We start from the raw sequence: 21,608 nt of genomic DNA, 5'->3' as shown, positions 1-21,608 counted from the left end.
ACAGTGAGCCCGGGACCCACGTCTGGGCATACCCGGCGCACTTAGGGCGGCAAAAGCAAAACACAAACGCTGTGGGATAGCATAACTGGATGGACGGAATGCAGAACCAATCAAACATTCACCCCCAGTCATAGATCTGGGTTTAATCCATCCATTATTTTGCTCACCATGCCACCCCAGTTTGAACCCAGCCTATCAACAGGTTGGATTGCATCCTTCTTCATGTTACCTCACTTCATTTTTAACCCCTTTGGGTGCCTGTTAGTATATACGCATACCCTTTGGGCTTGGTTCTGCTGTCACCGCCTTCCAAAGAATAATGCAGCGTGTACTAAAAGAAATTCCTGACACATTGTGTTTTCAGGACTACATTTTAGTTTACGGTAATAAGAAGCAACATAACACCACCTAGAGAGAAGTTTTATCGAAACTCAGGTTGGCAGGGCTCACCATAAAGAAAGAAAAATGCCAGATTAGAGTAGGATCTGTAGAATATCTTGAACACACTATATCCCACAATGGAATCAGACTCAAATTGAATTTTGTGAAAACTATTGGGAAACTGTAGCTCCTACCAATAACGAGGAACTTAAGTCTTTTCTGGGACACTCAGAATGCTACTACAAGTTTGTTCCAAACTATGCGAGTATTATAGAACCCATACGCAAATAGTGTCAATCTGCGTTTCATTCTGTTAAACTGGAGAAAACCATAGTTCCATAGATGGGACAATTTGATCCAAATAAACCCAAAGTACTAAACACAGATGCAAGTAAAAAGGGCTTTGGGTTAGTCTGCAAAGTTACACAAATCTGTCAACTCAACTGCTTAATGTTGGTAAGCACATCAAATATTAACATACACAATATAGTCTTGAGCCAAAACATTCAAAATAACAATATTTATGGGATTTTTTTTCTACAATGTTTGTGTATTTCACATGTTAACACTGTCTTCTACAACTTCATGTGGATAGTCAGAAATTGCTTCAACTTAACACAAACATGTACTACATCATGTATAAAACAGGTAAATTATTGTTTAGCGATGCCTCTCGACACCCACTCGTGCTACAACATTGCGTGCTAGTAATAACCACCCAAAGTGAAGAGTGACAAAGTTTTATTGGAGCATCTATACAGCAGAAGTAGTACAACTGACCACAAGAACATTCCGAGCAACTTAGAATGAGAAACAAATATAAACATAATAGGACCAATAACATCAAATTTATACATCAAGTTGGTCTGAATGCTGTACCTACAATCTAACATTATTGAATACAGAATACTAAATAATTCTATATTTTTACTTAATACGTACCTTTCTCCCTTATAAAAATAACAAAAAAAAAAAAAAAAAAATTAAAACAAAAATAAAGGCTACATTCCCATTGCATTAAATACAGGCTACATTTCCATTGCATTAATACATTACAAAATATTTAAATATTTTAGGTAAAGTGCTTTTTCTTTTTCTAACTACTACATCTGGTACTCAATTTGACAATTTGGAAGATTGCACAGGCACTTCAATGTTCTTTAACTTTATAGTTTCTCTAAAAACAAATCAGGCTCATTGCTACTAAAATCAACATTGTGAGTTGTTGCAGTCACCTTAGCCAATCTGGAAACACTCCACCAAGACCCATTGTTTAATAAAACTGATGTCTTACCTAGCTTAACTATTTTAGACACACCAGAGAACTTAGAGCATCCTTTTTTTACATGCAAAGGTAATTTGATTTCCACATTGTCACCAATATGCATGGATTCTGGTTAACATTTAGGCAGTACCAGTATATTTTTGCTTTGTTTTCAGAATTATTTATTGCCACTTTACAAAGGTTTTTCAAATCACACGTTTCGTCATTAGAACATAACCAATTAGGGTTTAACTCCTTGCTTGATTTCCTTCCTTTAAGCAACATAAAAGTTGGAAATTTAGGGGTGCAATGTGGAGTACAGTGATATGACTGTGAGATTCGCTATATGTTTTTTGACACCAAATGGATGCCTTCCACAAGGGTTCTGTTGAACCTTTCTACAAAACCATTTGTATTTGGTAAGTACAACGCAGTTCTTATGTGACGAACACCTGCATTTTTGAGAAAATTAGTAAATGCACTTGAAGTAAACTGTGTGCCATTGACAGACACAATATAATCAGGAAAACCGTCTCTCCTGAAAATGCCTTGCAAAAATTAAATCACAGCTTCAGTATTAGTTTGAGAACCCCATTTCACTTCCACCTATTTTGAGAAGCAATCTATTACAACCAACATATAAACTTTCCCACTTGTGATACCTTCATTTGGGCATAAAAAACCAATGTCAAGTTTCTTCCATGGTTTCTCAGGCTTAGAAGATTGTATCTGATTTATGTGTTGTGTTTTAAGAACTTTGAACGAATTAACGCATATGGAACAACGCTTTACAAAGTTAACAATATCATTGTCCATGTAGGGTCACCAAAACAAATTGCTCACTTTCCTTATGGTATTAGTTTGGCCTAAATGAGGAAATGAAATCATTTTTTTCCTAATGCCTACCGGTGGTACAAACAATTCACCCTTGAAAATCAAATCATTAGTAAGAGATAACTCATCTCTAACTTTCCAGTACACTCTAAGATCTTTAGGAAAATGTTTCTCCAATGGCTACCCTTTTATAATATATTTTCTTAGAAATGTTATAGTTTCATCTTCAGGAGCAGCACTCATTCACTTTTCTTTAGATACAACTTGGCCAACTGAAAGTACCACATCTTTTGCTACCACACAATCTTCCTGAGGAAATAAGTTATTTATAGACTGAGGTTCACCTGTTAATCTGAAAAGGCAGTCTGCTCATACATTTTATACTCCAGGTACATATACCACTGTAACATTATACATGCATGTAATCTAATTAATCTAGAAGACACTTTTCCCATGTCATGTTTAGATAGCAAAGATACCAAAGGCTTATGACACGTTTTCAATTTAACAAGGTTTACCCCACAAATATGTCTTGAAGTATTCTACTGCCAATGTGCATCCTAATAACTCTCATTTTATTGTTGAATATCTAGCTTCTGCTAATATAAGTGGCCTAGATGCAACAGCGATGGTGCTTTCCACCCCTGCCTTAATTTGGCTCAACATTGCACCCAACCCAGTGGCACTGGCATCAACAGTGACCACATTAACTGCATTTTGTGAAAAGGGAAATAGTGGTTTGCATCCAGTAATGGCATTCTTTACCAAATTAAAGGCAGACATATGTTCATTTGTCCACTCAAATTTAGCTCCTTTCTTTAGTAACAGCTGTAACAGAAGTACTGTGTCTGCAAAATTGCACACAAAGCTTGAATAATATTCACATAAACCCAAAAACGTATTGAATTGATCTTTGTTTTGAGGTTTAATCATGCTTCTAATAGAGTCAAGAAGATCCTTTTTGGGAGAAATGCCTGTTTCACTAATTTGAAGCCCTAAATATTCTACCTCTTGTGCAAAACATTGCACTTTTCCAGGCGAATTGTCATTCCCCTGTCTTCTAAAATGGTTAGACCTTTACACACAACAATGTTTATTAGTGGTTTCACAAAATACCAAACTGTCAACCTGGAATGCCACCACCTCATCAATAGTCCCGAAAGGACAACTCATTAACTTCTAAAACAGTGATGATGGCGGATGCCAGTCCAAATGGCATTCTAATATACCTGAATGTTCCCTCAGGGGTTATGAACGTTGTGATATGTCTGAAATCTTCTGTTAATTCACTCTGATGGTATGCTGCCTTGGGATCAATGGTGTTAAAGTATTTAGCCCCATCTAACTTTGTAAGAAGTTCTTGAACTTTGGGCAATGGGCGGCACTCCACAACAATTTGTTTGTTGACAGATCTCAGGTCAACACACATCCTGAGCTCTCCATTTGTTCCCACCAAAACTATTAGAGAAACCCATTCAGATGCACGGAGTGGTTCGATTACCGCTTCTTCACATAATTTTTCAGCATTTCAGATAATACACGTCTCACTGATGATGAAACATGTCTTAGTGTGTATTTAGTTGGTGATGCATTCTTCTTCAATTGAATTTGATGAGAAAAACCCTTCCCTCTCCTAAGCTCTTTTCAGAACACACTCTTATGCTTACTCAGAATATTCTCTAAATCTTTACTATCACCCAATTTTACACTTTGTACCATCACCATTTCTTCTGCCACACACACTTGTACTTTAGCATTGGAGTTTAAGGTGATGTAGAATTTCCCTTGACGTCTCCAGGTAAGAACATGTAAACAATCAACAGCAACATACAGTTTACCAATTATAGTTTTGCGCTTGAAACGTATTTCGGATATAAAATACCCTAACATGTTAATCTCCTTCCCTCCAGATCCATAAACCTGTACATCTTTAGGTTCCAAAGCTTTGATTTCCCAATTTTAGTTAAAGGGGGGAGTCTGAAATAATGGTATATGGGAATCCCGAATCCGGCATTACCTCCAGACTTTTGCATCAAAGGTGATTACACACAACTGTAGTATATATAGCTCATTATTAATATCACTTACTACCACGGTATTACACACTACCTGAATAGTTTTAATTTCATCAGTGTTGTCATCTCGATTCATTCCTTATTCTTTCACACAAAGCACAACATTCTCTAAGTTTGCCTTATCCGCCACAACATTTTCCATGTTATATACTAGTACATAAGACAACCTCTTGCTTGCACTCTGGCGTACAACAACAAAATGGCCAATTTGTTTTACATTTAAAACATTCTTTCCCTCTAGCCAGACAATTTTTAAATTGAAATGAGTGTGATCTTGAACCACAATGGTTACATTGTAACTTATTGGCTATAACATTAGGTGAAAACGTCTGAAAGTGTGTTCGCCGGGTACTACATTGTGTGTTCTTACTCAGATCTCTAGAGGTTAACCAGAAATTCAGCCTTGACCTGCTGTTATGTATCAAAGACAAGAATGTGCCTTCTTTGACGTGGGACATCACATTCTCCACAGATATGTTTTATTCAAATTCTTTCTTGTATGGATCAGAATGCTGGTGGATGACAAAAAGCAACAAAACCAAACCATCAGCCTTCCATACCAGTAATTGGGGAAGATTCCTGCGTAATTTCCGGTCATGAACCATCTCCAACCAAGAACTGCTTACCAGATGCAAGCATGAGGCCACGGACACCATCATTATGCGAAAAAGATCAGAACAAGACTCCATCACAAGATCAGATCTCCACTGGACCCCAGAAGGCAAACAGAAGAGAGGTAGGCCAAAGAACACCTGAAGACTAACTATGGAAACAGAAATGAAGACCCTGAACTACAGCTTAGACACTGTACAGAAACGTGCTCAAGACAGACAGAAGTGGAGGTACTTTGTTGCTGCCCTACATGCCAGTAGGCATAACAGGCAGCAAGTAAGTTGCATTCTCCATAGGTCCGTTAAATCAGGAGACACAACGATATTAGTAACTTCTGCAGACACTGATCTCATCCAATCGACATGTCTTGTGGTTATATTTCAAACAAGGCTGGACCCTTATGATTAAAAACTATCCCTTCTGGTAGCTTCCAGAGTAGCTCAGTAGTCTATTGAAGGCCTCAGTAATTTAGAATAATAAAAGTGTATGTTCTTGAATTATGACATAATACAGTACTAGTTTCTCAATATATCATTGACATATTCTGAAGCATTGTTCCCTGATTAATTCAGCAGCAGGATTTCCTGCTTGATTATATATTGTTTTTAAGTGAGTTTCACGTGAATGTGTGTTTCTTCCGTGAACATCTGGCTCGCTCTTGTGCTTCATTGACTTAATCTCAGCCACTGGCAATTTCTCAGGCCGCACCTCCAGCCATCGTTTTTTTTCCCCACCATGCCACCCCAGTATAGACCCAGACATATACAAATCAGTCTTAACCCTGCTCCCCATGGGAACAGTCCAGCCTGCACTGTCAGGCCAGGTCCTCCCTGGACTGGAAACAAGCATCCTGGGGCTGGTTTTGGGGGTATCACCCTTCTTCAACAATGCTAGCTTGAATTCAGTAGCACAGTGAGTCTGGGGCCTACTTCTGGGCATACCCAGTACACTTAGGGCAGCAAATGCAAAAACAACAGGTTGATGGATGGAATGCTTCAATTAATCTCAGCCATTGGCAATCGCTCGGGCTGCATTCCAAATCAGTGTTTTGCCCACCATGCCACCACCGTTTGGAACCATCTATATGCAAATCAGTCTTGACCCTGCTCCTCATGGGAACAGTCCAGCCCGAACTGCCAGGTCTGGTCCTCCCCAAACTGGAATACAAGCAACCTAGTACCAGTTTTGAACACGTTAGGGCTCTTCAGCCAGGTACAGCTTGGTTCCAGTGAAACAGTGAGCACGACACCCACATCTGGGAATAACCAGCACATTGAGGGCTACAAATGCAAACAAAAAAAAAACAAGGTGATGGATGGAATGCTTGAAATATTCTCAGCCACTGGCAATCACACTGGCCATATCGCAAACCATTGTTTTTTGCCCATCATGCCACCTCATTTTGGACCCAGCCATCTCAGGTCACAGGCAGCTGGTCCACTCCTCTTCTGATCCTATGCAGGTCCAGAAAATGTTCTGAAGTGGGTGTGCCCGCTAAGCATAGTACAATGCTCCTGCCGGGCTGGCGAGCATGGATACTGTATTACGTCGTTCCCGTCAGGCTGACCGGCGAGAGCAGTGCTCCAGAATTGGCCTTGACTCCCATAAGGGAGCTGAGGCCAATACCATATCACATCAGCACCATCGGAATGCGCCTGGTCTGCTTTGCATTCTGATGGTGCTAGGCAAAAGGGCCCTTGCACTGCCAAAGCTATGGCCCCTGGCTTTCTGCCAGCCTTTCCATGGCGGGTGACCGCCTAGGAAAGGCTGGTGGAAAGCGGAGTTGGAATCAGCATGGTAGCACTGAGTACAACTCACACTGCCGTCTGCACGTCATGAACAATGGTCCTGGCCGTCTGCTGGCGGGTCAGCCCGCCAGGGATGTAATGTGGCAGTCAGACCACCTGGAGTGTGGTGGTCTGACTATCACCGCAAGTGTGGGGGTCCTCGGACCACCACATTCCCAATGAGGCCCCTACTGTCCTCCAACATCCAACACTAAAATCCAATTTAAGGCCGGCACTGTATCTACAACAAACCCAGAGACAGAAGTCTGATAGGACATATCAGGGTCCTACAGCAAATAGACAGTGTATTTGCAAGAATTGTCTTGGTATCCTGTTCTTTTTCTTTCAAAAATAGAACAGGACATTCCCAGGTCAGCAACACTAGGAAAGTTGTCTACAAAACATGACTAACAGTCCAGTTATTACCTAGGAGAAATGAAACAAGATACATTTTTGTAGCTGCTATAATACCCGAAATGCAATTACAGAGGAGCTAAATGATAGGGTGCCAGCTGGGCATTGGTCCAGTTGTGAGGTCCTTGTAGTTGATCAGGTACTAATTTGGATATCCACTAACCCTTGTAATTATGAGTTTTGCATTGTTTTAACATTCTCTCAGCATTGTATTCACTTATTTCCCCTTTCCAATCTACCTTAATCATTTTTACTTCTATGAATGCTGGTCAATCATATGCAATGAATACACTTCTTCAGTCTGTCTTATGATGTGTGCTCTTCACAACAGTCTTGTTTATCAAGACTCACTATCACTTGAATACTATCATGCTTATCTAATTTTCAATTCTAAAATTACATGAAATGGCAAGAAATAAAATTCGGCTGGTCAGGGCTCTGAAATTATTTTCTGTCATAAAAAAGAAAATGTAATTTTGTTAAGAAGAATGCAAAATTAAGATTACAAATATGCCATTTGGTATAGAAGACATACCAACTTCTGAACAGTAACAAAATTAAAAAACTTCAGTGAGTATGCATGCGGTGCAAAATGTAGCCTTTGTATTGGTGTCACGAAGAGTGCAATCTGGGCATCTAGCCGTGCTACAAATGTTTGACATGTCTGACACATCAGGGGTACAGGTGGACGAGTCAACAGAAGCTGGAGCCAGGCCCGAGCCTGACTCATGGCTCTGACTCAGTTCAAGGTCCTGATGGTATTGCAAGCCCACAATGAGCCGAGCTTTAATGTGGCTTCTGCCTGTCACCCTCTCCTCTACTCAGGATGTGGTGTTATGGCCCCAACTGCCGACTTTGGAACTGGGGTACCGGGTTCTGTGTCAGCTCAACAACCTGTGATTCTGGACAAATCACTTAATCTCCCCATGAATAAAAACACATGAATGTGAACTTCTATAATATAACTGATGCTCTTGAAAAGACAGCTGAGTTTGGGCTACAAAAATGCACAGAGGCATAAACAAAGCATTAACATAAAAAGGAGAAACAGCCATTTAATGGCTGATTTGTAGAAAGTGAAACCATAAAACTTGGATAAATCGCTGCTTCTCCATTTAAATTGTGTTATTTTAGGCACATAGTTTATTTCACCAAAACTCATTTTCCTTCATATTTACTTATGAAAGCACTTTCCAATATGGAAGTTCAGAATACCGGCTGTACAAAAACCTATTGTTTGATTGAAAAGACTATAATATTGCTCTATAATAATCTGGGCCATCTACAGGGTTCACATGGTGGCAGGAACGGTTCCAAGTTCATGTTTAAAAAAAAAAAAAAAAACTATCACTTTTAATATGTACTTCTCAGTATAGTGCTATAATGTGACATATTGTCACATCTTCCACGTTAAAGAAATACATCTTTTTTTTTTAAGAGGTTTGTTGCTTAATTTACATACCAAACATTTTCATGGCTTGGCTCATTTAACAGCTCTAAGAGCCAAGACAGACCTTCAGCTCTCCCTGTTAATTTGTTGGCTCGCCTACCTTTAATCAGAGGGCAGTCAACAAACCAGTAAAGTGTGAATCAAACCAACCGCACTTGAACTAGAACAAATGAAGGTAAGCTTGAGACCAAAAAGAGGCGTATGAAGCATCCAATGCACTGCCCTGTCTCTCCCTAAAGCAGTTACTAAACGTATCATACCTAAGCAGATGAAATCTAAAAAGGTACTTTTCAGCTGTGCATCTGTAGCTGGTCTACAATTCGCATGTGAAGACCTGAATCACTGTAGTTGGAGAAGACTGTTGGATGCGAGGGTCCTCTGTCTTTCTAATTGAATTGCAGCCACTGAGGTGCTGGCCATCTCCTTCTTTACGTTTTAATAAGTATGGGGAAGGCTGAGAAATGAACATAATGCTTTTCTGCTTTCCGTTATGCTTACCTTTATACGGTGTTAAAGAAAATACTATCCAAATATCTTTATGGTGAGTTAACACGTCATAAATTAATATATTGAACATACTAAACTAATTTAGAAAGTGAAATAACTGAACATAAATCATGAGCCTTTGGTGGTAAAGGAAAGCGAGACCATGAAAACTGGATTAAAATTCCAGCTTCCCAACTTGACCAATTTGAGTGACCTTATGTACATCATCCTTACTTCACTGTATCTAACTTTGAGCACCAAATCTGAGACTCATGTAAAGTATTCAGTTCAAGGTGTAAGTTATATACATTAAAAAAAAACTAAAGTGCGTGGTTTAATAGATAATACATGTTGCTCCACAATTAGTGAAAATATTTGCCCTACACACAGTGCACGACAAACTAACATCTCTTGGTTTGCATGTGACAGTGTCACCAGGAGACTACTGGTAGGAAAAGGATGATATTTTAAAACTATTACTAAAATCATTGAGGAAATAACCTAGTTTTTATAGGAAGTATTACATTTTTACTTGATATCTGCTATATCATTCACGTACATATTTCAGCAGGGTTCTGGCGCTCAAACGCCATCAATATTTCACAAAGCAGCTAGTGAATGTGCACTGAAGAACTGGTTCTCTGCTTGGGAAAAGACGTGCCAGCAACCAGGCTTTTCTTGCATGATTTCAGATATGTGCAGTTGCATCTGCTACAAAGCATGCCAAAAGAAGGGTTTTGAGGAGGGCGGGGTCAAAGGAAGGCTATGAGGTGAATATCTAACAGAGTACTGCAATTGTGGTGGTAGTTTTAAGAAAGCCCTGTTGTCTCACAGATGCTTTACCTATTAGCACGGACATCAGAATATGAAATGCCATGTCCCACCCATTTATTACTGGGCTTAAATATTTTATTAAGATGTCATTGCTCATTGTTGATTAAGACTCCCAAGCCAGGCCTGCCTTATGAGGCACGGTCATGCATTCTGGGACTTTATTTGTTAACATTCTAAGTAAGAATCGAAAGTCGCAAAGTGTTGCTGGATAAAAGGCAAAGAGTATAAAGAAGTCATGCAGGACAAAAGATCACTTGAATGATAAGTTTTATTTATTTGTTTAAGTGATTGAGTTAATTTACAATATTGCTGCTGCAACATGTGCAACCAAATAGAAACCTTGTTGACCTTTTTTTCTGAAGTGCTCAACTTCAGCCACATCATGCATAAAAACAAGAATTGCCAATGCCATGTTTTGACTTGTCCATGGTGTACAGAGGAAATATTTTCACAAAGGCTCAATAACATTCATAGCAAGAGCAGCCGCTTAACAGAAGTGAACTAGAAAACGGGAGTATCACTGTGTTTTACGTGTGAGTGACAAGTTTTGCCCCAGCATGCTGGAAGAAACTCTTGGCTTGTAGAGAGGTCACACAAGCCATTTTGGGGGGGGGGGGGACGTTACCTAAGGTCAGTGCTTAATTTGTGCCTGTTGTTTCCGGTGCGGAGCACCGACACTTATTTTTGAGGGCCGGCGTTTATTTTTCTACCTCAAGCATTTACTGCAAGCAAAAGGCACATTTGGGAAAGACGGAGGAAGAGAAAAACAAAAAAGCGTCACAATGGGAGAAAGCAGAGAGCTTCAAGTGTGAGCTGAAGGGGCAGAGAGTGGCTGTAAATGGATTAAAGAGGCCCGAGATGGCTTCCAGATTACGCTGCCTCAGTATTCTGTGCTCGCACATTTACTTGCAGCAGCCAAGTAAATAAGAAAAGGGCTTTGGGCACCGGCACGTTGTTATTTACAAATTAAGCACTGTCTACAATGCATCCATGGCAAAAGGCAGACCTTGCATACTGGAGATAGTTTGACACATGATGATCAAGGAGTGGCATCAGTGGCAAAATTTGGTCCTGATATATTGGCTTCATTTCTTGACATGAAAGCAGGACCCATTGCTTATTGGGGTACACGTCAAAATGCTGGCTCTAGTATTCTATAAGTAATTCTTGATACGGTGACACCCAATTCAAAGTTCTGGCCCTGGAATACTGGAGGCAATTTCTGACATATACGGTGAAACCACAGCAGATTTAAAATAAAATAAACTCGAAAGAAGGGCCAAGCTTTCTGGGCCCCCCACGAAAGTAATGGACTGTTTCATGAGTGCACTTTCACAATCTATTGCTTTTTAGCAAACTTTATGCGAAAATGAAACTTTCAAATGCACGATTTAGCCCATTTTTACAGCCATCGAGTGGGTGCGGTCCCTTCTTCTAAGAGCCCGTTTAGAAGTCTGGCTTAACCAACGGAAATGTCCAAGATTACTGTCCACCACTGCTAAGCCTAAACGGCAAAGAGAGAGAACAGAGGGTGCTGCGGCATAGCAGGCAATAAAATTAACTGACAATGCAGTTTGCATTTCTCACATGGAAACTCTTGTTGCACTGCCGCCCTACAGGAAATTTTCCCTATCTAACATTAGCTGCCTAGGAATTTTCTGGCATTGTCACCTCAAAAGGCACATCCAGGCCACTAACAGTAAATGCTAACAATACGGTTAGCACACTGCCTTAAAGTACTTGCACTCAATTTGCCGCGCCCCTCAAGACCGACAGAGGTCCAGCATGGGCCCCGGAAACGTGCACAGCGAAAGGGACAGCCATGACCAGAAAGGACACATAAGAGGCTCCGTGAATGGGTGCAACCATATATCACTCCAACCACCCGCGGTTATCTCTGCTTCGCGTCCCCTTCCTCTCCAAAACAGCAGCCGCCAGCAACCTAGTTTACGCAGGCTAACCGGTGGCGAGACACTCTGCCACCAGTCCACCAGCCGATTCCCGCCAACCTCTGCTCAACTCCAACTGGGCGGCACCCAACTGCTTAGATCGCGACAAGAGCCGACTCAATAGCCAATCAGCATTTCGGAATTATGTACGGCGTACAACGATTGGCTGCAGCACATAACATGATCCAATCATGCATGGTTTTACAGATTAACAGTAATTCTTGCTTCCAAACCTTCCCAAAATATGTTTAGTTGTGCGATTGGGTGTTACGTGAACCCGGAAGTGTTAAAATTACGGCCAAATGGTATAGTTTTCAACACAGTGATCACAAAGAGGTATGACTTTTCTTAATATTTTATAGCAATATAATTAATTAGTGATATAATGAAACTAATGAAAATGACATCGCATGCTTTTGGACTGACAATGAGATCACAGGACATCAATCTTAATGGCAGTTCTTTGCTGTCACATTTAGAAGAGGGAAAGCGCGAGATTTTGAAAAATAAAGTGGGAGGAACAGTTTCCTCTATTAATTTTATTGAAGGGGGACGGGGAGGGGGCAATTTGAATAAATTGAAAACAAAATTTAAACAAAGCAATAACTTTTTCGTTTTAGACTCCAGGCATATCCAACACGAATCGGGTGTATCACCCATTGCTTTAAATGGGAATGTAAAAGTGAAGGTACTCGACTGTCTAAAAATACCTGTTTGCACATTAGAAGTGCCCATTAAGTCTTGAACGAACACAGAAGTGCTGGTACTCTCCCTTTTCAGTTGAAGAAGTGCAAGTACTCAGCACCTGCCAAGATAAAGTACTGGTAGCACATATGTAACACGCTTAATCTGCCCCTCCCCCACCAAAGCAGTAGGATTGCTCTGCAATATTTGTATGCTATAGATTAGCCGAAAAAAGGTGTAGTCCATCATCTAAATGAGTGAAGAATCCAAGTTTTGATCCACTTGAAGGTGTCTTTAGGGAGATAGGGCGACAAGGAGGCAGGAGCGTCGCAGGGAGCAGACTGGGTTTACATCAAGGTAACCCCGTGCCTTCGGCAAGACTTTTGTCCAGCGGTTCCTGGGAGGTAGCCTGCAGACTGGGACAGCCTCAATGCATTCCCTTTGCTCTCTGAGAGACAGAGGAACATATACCTCTTGGAAATAGCCAGACAGGTGGACACGCCTTTGCCTTTTGTAAGGGCTTCCTGTCTGCTGAGGGTTTCACAACAAAAACAACTGCAAAAACAACAGATGATGGACGGAATGCAGAACAAATCAAACGTTCACCCCAATTACAGATCTGGGTTTTATCCATCATCCTGGGGTGGCATGGTGAGCAAAAGAATTGATGTATTAAACCCAGATCTGTGACTGGGGGTGAATGCTTGATTGGTTCCGTATTCCGTCAATCATTTGTGTTTGTTTACTTTTGAGGCTTTCACAGCAGCCAGTGTTTCATAATTAAACTTTGTTCTGGAACGAGTAAATACAGCAACAGAAGCCATAGCTACTGCTGATTTGGCTGCTTCATCAGCTAAGGTACTGCCCACAATGTGTAGCTCTACACATTGATGACCCATTGTATGAACTATATGTGCATTGGGTAGCATCTCTTTCAGATCTGCTACTTTCCCCCACAGTAGACTGTGTCTGACAGTGAACCCTTTTGAATCTCCGAACCCATTCGGGTCCCAGTAATGCAGATATTCATTAAAGGATTAGAAGCAGTAGTGTAAAACAGTGTTACCTGTTCCGGATCCGGATGTTCCAGTGCCAATACCAAAGCCCTGAGCTCTGCCAATTGTGCAGTGCAGTCCCCTTGCATCTGCATGTAAGTGTTCTGAGAAAGGAATTTGCTATCCTTCATGATACAACTCACAACCGCACAGCCTGCAGAGTACTGTTGTTTTGTACCTACCGCCAGTTGTGCTGAACCACCAGTATAAATGTATGTTTTGTATTGATCAGGAGGCAAGATATTTGTTGGTACTGGGTATTCAAGCTCATATTGAAGGAATTCTTAAGTCTGAAGTTTTGGGTCAAAAACATAATCTACATCAGTGGCAGTCAGAGACGTTGTTCATTGGATCCAATGTGGATATAGTGCTTTAGCGTTTGAAACGCTCGCTTTTGTAACAGCTTTGAGGGCTGGTATGGGGGTTGCAACAATATTGTGCTTCCCCTGAGCCAAAAGTCTCTCTTTTATGACAGCCATCTGAACAGCAATCAGAATCTTTTCTGTGAGTACAAAGTGTAGTTCAACTGGGGAGTACAGGTGTGATTTATATGCTGTAGGCTGGGTATCATCTTCATTGGATGTTACTTAGGTGAATCCGATGCACCAGCAATTACTCCGATGACCAAATTTGTTTTTTTATCACTTGTGTGTAAGTGTTTTGCTTAATGCTTGTCCTCCTGCAGTGCTCTTAGAATATGTGTGTTTGACTGTACAATGTTTGCTTGGAAAGTAGGGGCGGATTAAATCATACAGTGGTTTAATGCGTTGTGAATAGTCTGGAATGTAAGTTCTGCCAAAGTTGAAAAAGCCCAATAATGATTGCAGCTTTTTAATGGTATTTTGTCGTTGTAATTTTGCACATTTTTCTAGAAAGTGGGATGCCAGGCTCTATCCTTCATCAGACAACTCGTATCCTAAAAACGGGACACTGAGAAAGGCAATTTTATTTTTGTTGAAATTGAATTTGTAGCCTGTTTCAGCAAATCCCAAAACAATGTGGGATACCTGTCTTAAATGTTCGAAGATATCATAATCTGTGAGGTAGGACAACGCCTCGGGGTCAGTCTCATTTAGAATCGATGTTACACGTGCTGAAAACAGTCCATGACTGATCTTATACCCCCGTGGGAGCCTACAAAATTTTCTCTGTGAGCCTAAAGCACTAAGGGGGTCATTCCTACATTGGCGGGCGGCAGGCGCCGCCCGCCAAGCAGGAACTGCCAATTGGCCGCTCCGCGGTCAAAAGACCGCGGAGGCCATTCAGACTTTCCCGCTGGGCCGGCGGGCGCCCGCCAAGGGAGCACCCGCCGGCCCAGCGGGAAAGGGCCTGCAATACTGAAGCCAGCTCCGAATGGAGCCGGCGGTGTTGCAGGTGTCACCCGTCGCGATTTTCACTGTCTGCTATGCAGGCAGTGAAAATCCTGCTGGGGCCCTGTTAGGGGGCCCCACGACACCCGTTCCCGCCATCCTGTTCCTGGCGGTAAAAACCGCCAGAAACAGGCTGGCGGGAAGGGGGTCGGAATCCCCATCCGCCATGGAGGATTCGCCCAACCGGGGTTAATCCTGTGGGAAACCGCCGGACCCGGTTTTGAAGCACCGCCAGCCTGTTGGCGGTGCTTCTGTCATTTTAGCCCTGGCGGTCGCCGACCGCCAGGGTTAGAATGACCCCCAAAATGCTGTTAAATCCCTGCTTTCAGGCACTGTATTTGAAGGAAAACCAGTTGGTTATATCCGGGGTCATTTTGAATTTTTGAACACTAAATTGTTAATTGCTGCTGTGCTATGTGCATTTTGCATATCAAATGTGCGTGTCTGACTATTTAAGTGTCTGTAATCCAAGACTATTCTATAAGAATGATCCGGTTTAGCTTCAGGAGGCAAGGGGTTCTTCAATGGTGAGATGCAGTGCTCAATTACACCCTGGTACTCAAGCTGTGTGAGTATTTCTCTCACTGGTGCTTTAGCCTCATGTTTAATGGGATATTGAGGTTGAGGCTATGGTTGTGATCTAACATGGGTATTATGTCATATGGAGAGTTTCTGTCCCACCCCACATGGTTGCGATACGTCGCAGGGGCGTGTGCCAATGCCCAATCTACTGCCTAAGCTCCCTCTAATTCCCTAGGAATGAGAGGTGAAAAAAAAGCATGATAACTTCTTCCCCAAATAGAAGATTGCTGGAAAATTCTGGTGGCCAGTCCGTGTCTGCCAATATGATATCATAGCATGGTGTCAATTTTTCCCATTTTTAATTGTGCACCTAATGTCTCCTTTGAGTTGCAATTTCAATTTGTAAACTCTGTCGGGGGGGGGGGACGACGCTTGTGTCAGCAGTTTCGACTTCTATGTGGTCGTTCCAGAAGCCCTTGAGGATTCTGGCAAACTATTGTGACCTCTGCTGCACTGTCTAGCAGAGTCAGTGCCCACTTCCTGTTCTTCATTAAAGTTCTCAACATGCGTGGCATTTCGGGCCAAAATAGCTGTCACCTTTTTGTTTTCAAATTGTTGTTTTTGTTGGGGAGGTTTCTCTTCCTTTTTCATGGAAGTTTCAGCTGAGCATTGGGAGTCTTTTCTTGGTTTCACATATTTGTTTCATTGATCAGAACGCCCACCTCTCTCACTTCGTTTATCCGGCGAGTCCTGAAAGGAACGAGATAGGCGCGTGTATCAGTATATTGATATCTATCAGCAGTTTTCAAACTATCTCTGTTTCTTAAGTTGTATCATTTCTCAAAGGTCTCCTCACATGGAGATTCTCCTCGTTGTTTTACATTATCTTTATTTTGTTTTTGCTTATTCCAACGTTTCTTAGAACCCTCCGTTGCTCGCTTGGCTGAATCCGTACTGGATTTACCTTGTAGTTGGTGTTTACTCAGTCTGGCTCCCAAACTGTTCCGACCTATACTAGAATAGGTCTTTGGGTCCTGATCCTGTACAGCAGTGGTTCCCAAACTGTGCGCCGCGGCTCCCTGGTGCGCCGTCAAAACTAGCCAGGGGCGCCGCACACAGTCTGGAAACCACTCGGAGGTGCTTTGAATCGGTAGCTTTTCCTCGTGGTATTGGAAAAAAACACCCTGCATTAATTATTCTGACCAGCGGAGGGCGCCAAAGTACCATTAATAATATCCCTGTAAAAAAAATTGTTTCCAATAAATGGTTTTCAGCAACGTGAAGGAGAGAATAAAGAAGACAAACGGTAAATAGTGTAGGTACAGGTACAGGCTGGGATTACGTTCCCCCACCCGCCAAAAAAAGTAACGTAACGGGGAGCCGTGGCCAACACGGCCAATAGGTCAAAGGAGCCGGGGATCAAAAAAGTTTGGGAACCACTGCTGTACAGGAATATCCCGGAGCTGCATGCGGACTGCTAGAGCTACTGCTTCCCCCTTAAGGTTACTTAATATTATTGAGGATACTGTGACAAAGTTGCCCAATAATTGCATCCCCAAGTCTAGGGCCGGGACAGCCTCATATTAATCTTGAATTTGTTTTAACACTCCTGGAAGATTCACAAGTGTCGGTGTACCTTATGCAGTAGTATAGAGTGCAGCCAACACTGCACCCCATGTGACGCATTTGTCCACTGAGGGAACCATTCCAGACGGCAAGCACATCGTGAGAATTCTGTCTATCTTGGGGTCCCGTATGGGGAAACACTGCTTCCAAAGTGGTTATTTTTTTGTGCTACCCAAAACTTAATTTCTTCACGTCTGGTGGTTACTTTGCCATGATCAAATGCACTGTTGCAGGATTAATGCCTGCCGTAACCATATGTGGTTGCGCTGAAGTAACCCTTGCTAGGGCAGTATTTATTGTTTACACTACAAATTGTATTAAGCATCTATATACTTGTACTAAATCATTATATAGGCGGTGCACTACCGCTATGGTATTAGCACTTGGTTGTGGTGTATATGTGGCTAGCCGTGGCTATGTAGGGCCTTCATAACTCAAAGGACCTAGTCTGACATTTTGTGCAGTGTGGGTTAGGGAACCATGAAGCCAATTTACGTGTTCTTGATAAGATAGAGATATTTCTAAATATGTATATGCTCTGTATTGTGCAGGTGCGATAGCAGGAGTGTAGTGGCAAAATGCATCTGTGTTCCCATCCACTGCTGGAAAGGTGACCTAAGAATAAAAAAATTCAGTTCTATATGCTGGATTTGCCTCAACTACAAATGTAAGTGCTTCTCCGCGAGGCTATTATTTAATAAATGATTTGTGAGGGGAGCCTCATGTTTGCTGCAATTAGAACCCATTGGGGTTCCACCATATTTCAATATTGTATAGTTCAGAGATAGGGACACCGACTGAGGATTTCATCCTTTTAAAGGTTCAAGCTTGAACAACCTACAGTCAAAATAGGTGCTGCCTAACTTAGTTGAGTAGGATATCCCAGTTACCACGGACGTCTTCGTATAAGGTAATTAGGGTGTCTTTAGCGTGTAGTGAGACCGAGATACTTGGGAGATATGTTATTTAGTGCCTAACTAACGTTTGGCGCCCTGTCGCAAAGACTCTTGTTATAGTAATGAGACTGCTGGGTTTGGGTGGTAGCACTAGCGAGCGTGGGGGACTGAGTCTGATCCTGCACCGTGTGACAGCTGTCCGCCTAACCTTTCCGGCTAGTTAGCAGCACCTCACAAGTACCCAAGAGTAAAAGGTGATTTGTGGCAGCCCTTAGCAAGACATCTGGATTTCTCAGGGAAATCGTGGTGGAACAGATCTTACCCCTTTCTCCCAGTCACATATGTCTCACACATACAAAGGCAAAACAGAACCAGGACTAGGTTCAATAAGGTTTATTGAATCAACTGCATTCTATGTAAAAAGGCATGTATTGTGATTATAAGGATTATAAAACATCATAAAAGCAAGGCAGAGACAAGGAAAATGAAACATAGAAAAAGTCCTTTTACACTGCCACAACAATGATTTTGCAATCCTTACCTGTGCCACTAAACATCTGTACAAGAGCATGGCAGTGTAAGCCCTAATCTGCCCTTCAGGCCTCCCGGTGGAACCCCATCCCGGTGATTGTAGGTAAAGAAGAGGTCTGTTGTTATACTGCAAATTCTCCCTCATGGAAGGAGAAGACTGCATCCGTTCTTAGCAGAAACTGCAAAGGTGAAGTGCAGTGTACGATGGCAACTGGTTGTAATTCCCCTTCATCGTGTAGGGGGCATGGATGTGTTTTATAATAAGACATCTGGTGTCCTGAGAAACCTGCCCTGACGTGACAAAACATATATTTCTGTGTATGAGAGATTGGGACATGATGTATCCTTTGTGCCAGCAATAACTCGTAACTTACCACATTCAGCCTTGAATGAAGCACAGAATGGAAATGATGTGCAGAGAAAAGAATAACAGAATTCTGTGCGAAAGGACAAGCTGATAAAATAATAAAAACATCTCCACTTAAAGAAGGTTTTTGCTGAAATAATATAAGATGAAAATGCCTGTCTCAGATTGAAAGGGCAAAAGCTGCAGGCCCAGGCTAAAATAACATGCCTGTGTAATAGCTAAAATAACCTCACGACAATACTCCTAAAAGCGGGGCAGGATTAGAGACATTCCTATAAAAAGGTGACTTGCTAGTAGGTACAGATCTCTAAGAGTGACGCATTCCCCTGTTGGTGTTTTGCTTTCACTAATTACCAAGCTGACAAAAATCTCTGGAATGCACTTCTCAGTTCAAAGAAGACATTTATTATTAGTTCACCACGAGGTTCCTAAAAAAGGAGTTTAGTAGATTGAGAGCACACGTTTAAAAATAGTCACAGCAGTGGAGGGAAAATACACCAAAATGATTCTCAACTGCAATGTACACAGCAAATATATGTAGTTATGATAATGCAAAGCAAAGAATGAAGTAACAATTCATCACCATAGGGCCTGCCAAGCTCTTCATCTTTCTCATGCCAGCAAGAAGATGACCCCGTTCAACTGCCTTGAAAGAGATATCCACCCTCACGGATCAAATGTCAGGCATTTGACGTCCAATCCTGACCGAAGTCTCGGAAATACCACCGCTGCTGAGCAGGGCCACCTTTTTTATATCTTAAAGAACCGGAGAAGGGCTTTCTGGAAAAAACCCTCTCGTAAAAACGAAATATTCAAACATGCTGGCTAATGTAGGTCAGAATTGAAAGAAACAGGTTGGAAATGGCCAGTCTCCCAAATTGTCTCTCTCTCGAGGCCAAAGCGTTCCCTACTTGCACTGAAAACATCAGTCTGGTACATTCTTATTGTGCTGACTGCTTACCTCCTCCATAATATGTCCTAGCTCTTCGGTGAGAGAGAATACGAAAACAAGCACGGTTTACAATGTGGAAAAAAAATACGGTCAGCCTTTAACATGGCAGTGTCTAACGCTACGATAAAGTCAATAGGCAGCTAAACTGAATACAAAGTGTAATCTGCAACTGGTGAACACTGGACAACTAATCCAGGTGCAGAGTAGTGCACCACAAAGTCAGTGGTCAAAAACACATATTTCACTACAGCTGGGGTACAAACTAATCACCTTGCCCAGCACTGCACACTGTGTAGGGCTACCTCATGGCCAGTTTTATACCAGGATGAACAATGGTATTTCAATGTCCCTAACGGTACAGTACAAACATGTGAAAAATCCCCTAAAGGCAGTTATTTTCCGTTATTAGTGCATACTTTAAACACATTAAGTAGGTTCCTCAGCTGGCCTAATGAACCTCAACGGATAATTAAAGTAAACAAAGACAGAATGGCATTGTTAAAAATGAATATAGACACCTTCATATAAAGTTCAACTGGAGAATCATGTTCAGTCATTTGTAAAACCTTAAAACATGAACAGATGGCCAGTATTTTTCGCTGGGAAAAGTGACAAAACCAGCATTGTGGGTTACTGTAATGCATCTTAGTGCTGGTGTCAGCGTCACTGCACTAAAATCCTGTTATCACGCATAATCTTGAAACTAGCACTGATATGCGGTACGGTGCTGCAGCAGAATTGTGGTTCAACAGTGAGAGTGTGATCTGGACCCAGTATGAGGTGGGGTGCTACTAATATCTCTACCTGGGCGCAGTTAATTTTAAAACAGTAGCTGCATCTGTACCAGTACGATGCATTAGGTGTTTCCTTCCCTGGCCTCATCGCTCTGTCTGTAAACATGAGTCCGGCAAATGGTATTGGCTGCTAGTTTGCTACATTTGTCTTCACTGATGCCTTTATACTCTGGTTAGTTAAATTACATTTTGATATTTTTCTCCCTGAGGATGGGAAACATTATCTAGTCTATGTTCATACATCATTGCAAATACCAACCCCCATCACTCATCATGAAGAAGTGGTAAGTCCATGCTGTAGTTTCCAAGTTGTCATGTCTTCTGTAACTGACATTTTCGGACAGACCTGGCTTTTTTTGTTTGTTTTAGCCATGAGCCTTTGCATTCAATGAACTACAGCAGTGAAATTGCATAGACACTCCATGAGCACTGTTTTGGTGTTAAGGTCATTGACAGATATTGCAATGTACAAAAGGGTGCATTTCAGACATTTTCCTCTTTAAATCAACCTATCCGCTTTGTTTTTTCTCACAAAAAATTGTCACTCAAAGCATCAAATACTGCCGTGATGTGTCACACGGAACACTGGATACATGGAAATGTCACACACAAGCAAATTGAAAACTTGGCAGCTATGCTTATATTCCATTCCTCAAGATGCCTTCTCCTTCATCTCAGGCAGAGTAGCCAAAGAGGGAAACGTAACTAGGTTTGGTTAGGAATTG

The 21,608-nt window shown here is 41.8% G+C and overlaps 1 protein-coding gene across 3 annotated transcripts in view; it reads left to right on the top strand.

Annotated features, from left to right (window-relative positions):
• The first annotated feature begins 12,346 nt into the window (after window positions 1–12,346).
• Window positions 12,347–21,608, top strand: part of RTEL1 (regulator of telomere elongation helicase 1) — a 224,484-nt gene continuing 215,222 nt past the window's right edge. For all 3 annotated transcript variants that reach the window (XR_011205455.1, XM_069243277.1, XM_069243278.1), the window contains exon 1: window positions 12,347–12,422. The gene's annotated coding sequence lies outside the window, so the exon portion shown is untranslated. The remainder of the gene's footprint in view (window positions 12,423–21,608) is intronic.

The sequence above is a fragment of the Pleurodeles waltl genome, chromosome 7 (genome assembly GCF_031143425.1).
Source record: "Pleurodeles waltl isolate 20211129_DDA chromosome 7, aPleWal1.hap1.20221129, whole genome shotgun sequence".
NCBI lineage: Eukaryota > Metazoa > Chordata > Amphibia > Caudata > Salamandridae > Pleurodeles > Pleurodeles waltl.
Note: the sequence above shows the minus strand (reverse complement) of the source record. Positions and strands in the feature narration are given on the sequence as shown.